This window comes from Gavialis gangeticus, unplaced genomic scaffold, assembly GCF_001723915.1.
Source record: "Gavialis gangeticus isolate Ggan-Ray unplaced genomic scaffold, GavGan_comp1, whole genome shotgun sequence".
NCBI classification, from domain to species: domain Eukaryota; kingdom Metazoa; phylum Chordata; order Crocodylia; family Gavialidae; genus Gavialis; species Gavialis gangeticus.
This window is the reverse complement of record NW_017729002.1, coordinates 7,951,647-7,955,828: the sequence shown is the minus strand read 5'-3', so window position 1 is coordinate 7,955,828 and position 4,182 is coordinate 7,951,647.

Genomic DNA, 4,182 nt, shown 5'->3' with positions numbered 1-4,182 from the left:
TGCAGAGCTGATTGGAAAAGCATCTTGTAGGCATTCTGTGATGCATCCCTGATGAATTTATTACCTTTAGTTGGCTGACTCTCAGAAAATCCTTCTTCTTTCATGTAGATGGCACTCTGCTGTCTGGGAAAGACTTTTATAGATTGCTTTGGAGAGGAGAGGGCTCAGCAGCTACTGCTGCTTAAATTTACTTGAGCTTATATTGCATGAGTGGGGAGGAAAGAAAAGATGCATAAAAGAGAATCTTGATATTGGTACTGTTCCCAAAATGTTATGAGCTAAATGAGCATGGAGGAATTGCTGGAAAAATTGCAGGTGCCTTAAAGTAAGTTGTATATTCAGAACTAAGTAACAATAATTTATTCAAAGGCCTCTTACTATTAGATCTTTTCCTTGAGTAACAGGACTCTCTACTTGGAAGCTGTTCTTTAAGGGTGCCTATAGATGTGACAGGTGGCTGCTCTGATATGCTGTAATTATGTGCTGGGAGGCTTCTCTGATGTGTGATAATTAGTGCGTTCCAGCCAGCCTCCATGTTTTGTGTATCAGCATCCCCGTGCTTCAAAATGGTGGCAGGGATGCTTTATCTGGAGCTTTAGTTAAAGTTCCTCTTCTGTCATTTTGAAGCACAGGGATGCTGATACATGAGACACTGCAGCTTTCAGAGCTGCTCCAATTAAAGTGCCCCCCAACTTCTGGAGCACCTGTAAAAATGCTGTGTTCTTGATCCTAGGTTTGGCCTGTGTATTGAATACTCAGTCTCTTTTGACTCCTGCACTGTATGTAGTTCCCTGGACCATTATTTGTAGTTTACCATATTTTTTCCACTTACAATTCTCACCTTTTTTCCCCAGAAATCATTTGCTTGAAATTGTTGCGTGCATGATAAATGAAGAAATATGGTAATAGCAGTTTGTCTCTTAAGCCTCTGCGGGGGCAAGAATGGGGAGAGGGGCAAAAGTAACATTGCATCTGCTCCATAGGCCAAATATACTGGACTCCCCAGCTACTTCTACTCAGTTATTTACTGCTACTTACCAAAATTTTCAAGGAAAAATAATTTTTTTCATTCTACTATTCAAAAATAAAGTGTGCCTCTTATTCTGGGGTGTGTTGTATGTAGAAAATATGGCACATCTCCAACACAAGATGTCACCTAGTGTTTTTGCTGCAGATGCCTGTCAAGCACCCAAAGAAACATCAGTTTTGGCAGCAAAAAAAATGGGGTGACATTTCCTTCAGCTGCCCCAAACCTCCATTGCCACTCTAGAAGTGTTTCCCAGAGTGCCTTTCACTCACTTGCACATGCCCCTGTGCCATCCATCACTCTCCTGCTGGAGCTGAAGCTGGGAGGTTGCCAGAGGAGTGAGGATAGGGGGCAGGAGAACAAGGTGCCTGTGTGCACTCCATTTTGGTGCCTCCTCCCTTAGGCTCCCGGGGATTGTGCTCCTCTTGCCCACCCATTGTGGCACCACTGCCCCTAGGTGTAGAGGGCCAGGACTCTATGATCACTCCACAGCCTCAGACAAAGGATACTGAGCTGCAGGATAGGAAGAGCTCATAGATTTTACATTTTGTAAAATTGGAGAGTGCTGTTTGCTCTCTGCTTGACATGCCTGGGCTCTACCAGAATCGAAGTGGTTAAAGACGGGGCCTCTCCCACTCCCCCCCCAGAAATTTGAGGGTTTTTTACCAAAAGTGATCTACTGAAATGCTGCCACAGAGCCTCAGGGGGAGTTGCAATTTGAGTGCCTCGAGCTCCCATTGTTTATTATATATGCCATGCTCCCTAGTTTGTCTCTTCTCTCATAATGTAGCATCTTAGCGAAGAGGTCAGTACGTTATAGTGGTTACATAGCTGTGGCTTATTCTAAGATACAAAATCTAGTTGTGGAGCTGTTACACATGAAGGTTTTTCAACAGTTACTAATAATATTGAATGCGCTTTCCAAGGGTATTTGGAATAGGCAAGCAGGGGTGGGGGGAGAGGGGACTGAGACACTTCTGGCTTCTTTCCCAGACTAAAGGATAGGAGCCAAGTGGCTGATCTTGTTGGAGGGGTGTGAGCAGAGTGAGGAGTACCAAAGGGAAGCATGAGAGAGATCAAGGAAAGTATCTTGAAAAAAGAGTGGAGACAGAAGTGAGGAGGGGGAGGCAAAATGTGCAGTGCAGAGAGAGACAAGGGGGACAAGAAAGTGAATAAAAGGAGAACAAGGGAATAAAAAAAGGCAAAAAGGAGCAGCTGCTGAACACAGAAAAGGAAAGAACATGCCTAAGGAAGAAAGAAGTGTTTGTAGCCAAGAAGGGAAGCATTGGAAGAAAAAAGCACGTTAATTACCTAGTTTTAAAATACCTTAGAAATGAGATTGCTGGGTCTTATCACTGTCACAACTTTTCTGAGTTACAAGGCCTAGTAGTCATATAAACTATTGGCTAGTGAGTCTCCTGTTAAGCCTGAGCATGTACTTAGTGCACATAGTCAGAGTTTGTATGGCATGTGGAATCTGTTGATCCAGAATTCTTTGAAAGCCCCTTTTTCTGCTGCCTGTCCTACTGTCTTGTGTAGCGAGAAAACCTTCTTAAAGGCTTGTCAATGGAGGAAGCTGCTGGTCTGATAGTGTGCCCTTGTCTGCTGAGAGTACTGCCTGGCTGAAATGTGGCTGGGAAGTGTGATTACTGTGACTAAATCTCGTGCAAGCCTCCTAGCAGCCTTGCCTGCTTAGAAAAGTAGAGGATGTCAGTGCTGGAAATAATGTCTGGGGATGTTTAGCTAAGATAATTCCATCTGTGTGTCCTCAGGAGCATGCGGGAGATGCACCTGTTCCAAATGAGCTCCCTCAGAGCCTGGGATACTCAACTGGAGTTTGCAAGTTGCTCTAAGAGAATAAAATAAACCATTCTTATTTCTTAGGAGAATCCTTTCTTTGCTCCTTTTGGAGTTAGCTTTGCCTCTGAAACACTTATGTATTCAGGGGTCTCTCTTTACATTGAACCATGAGAGAAGCAGGAATGCATGTATGAATGAAATAGGAATGCATGTCCACTGTCTTCACTGAACTGAGTGGTATCTCTCCATGACAATGGAAATTATTAGTGCATGACTTACTGGGGATTGTAACAGAGAAGCTGCTTAGATTTAGATTTTTTTTTTAATGCAGTCTTTAAAATAGTAGAGCACTGCATTAAACAGCAGTACTTCAGTGTACCCAAACAGGCAAAAGCTTATGACTAAGAGGATATACTTATCAGAAAGCAAAATCTAGATCTGATGTTTTATTTCTCCTTAAAATTAGGTCAAGCGCAGCAGTTTAGTATCCATGGACATGTACAGGCAATTCTATAGTTACGGTAGAGTTAAAACCTCAGTATAAAATAATAAAACCTTGAAGTATATTCTGGTGGTTAGTACATGTGAATGCCAAATCCACACTGAGAGAGGGCTTTGTTTCTGGACTGGCCACTAAACGGAAAAGAAGTCAGTCAGTTAGCTATAGCTGCCAGTTAAGAGAGTTAATCTTCTGGTTTAGGCAACTGAGATGTATTTTTAAATACTGCATATCCTGGGACCAAACTCTTTCAATGGCTTAAATGGGAGAGATGAGATTGGCATTTCACACTGCTTCAGAACTCCAGCACTACATATAACACACAGGGCACATCCCTATGAGTGGGAATGTGCATTTCTTGTGAACAAATAGCAGCAGCACATTTACGTCTCTAGGGAACTTCTCTGCACATATGCTCTGGCACATGACAAGTTGCTTTGGTTGGGGTAGGGGAGGCTGGGTCCAGCACCTGGGATGGCCCCAGCAGCCTTACTTGGGGTCCTGGGGCCTTCCTGGGGCTCCAGCACTGTCAATCCAGGTGTGTGGAGCCTGGCTGGCAGCTGGAGCATGGCTCTGGCTGGCCAGGCTCTAGTTTTAGGCGGCATGTGTTCCAGTCATGTATGCTGCCCCGCTTTTTTCTGGTATGGATTTTTTTAATATTGGGATGTTCCCATGTTAACCCCCTACTCCCTTGCTGCACTGCAAATTAGCAGTGCAGCAAACTCCTGCCTGCTGCACTGGTACTGCAAGCTGCACATTGCACACTCATCTGGATGTACCCATAGGGAGCAAATTTCATAGATTTCATAGACATTAGGGCTGGAATGGACCCCGGAGGATCATTGAGTTGAGCCCC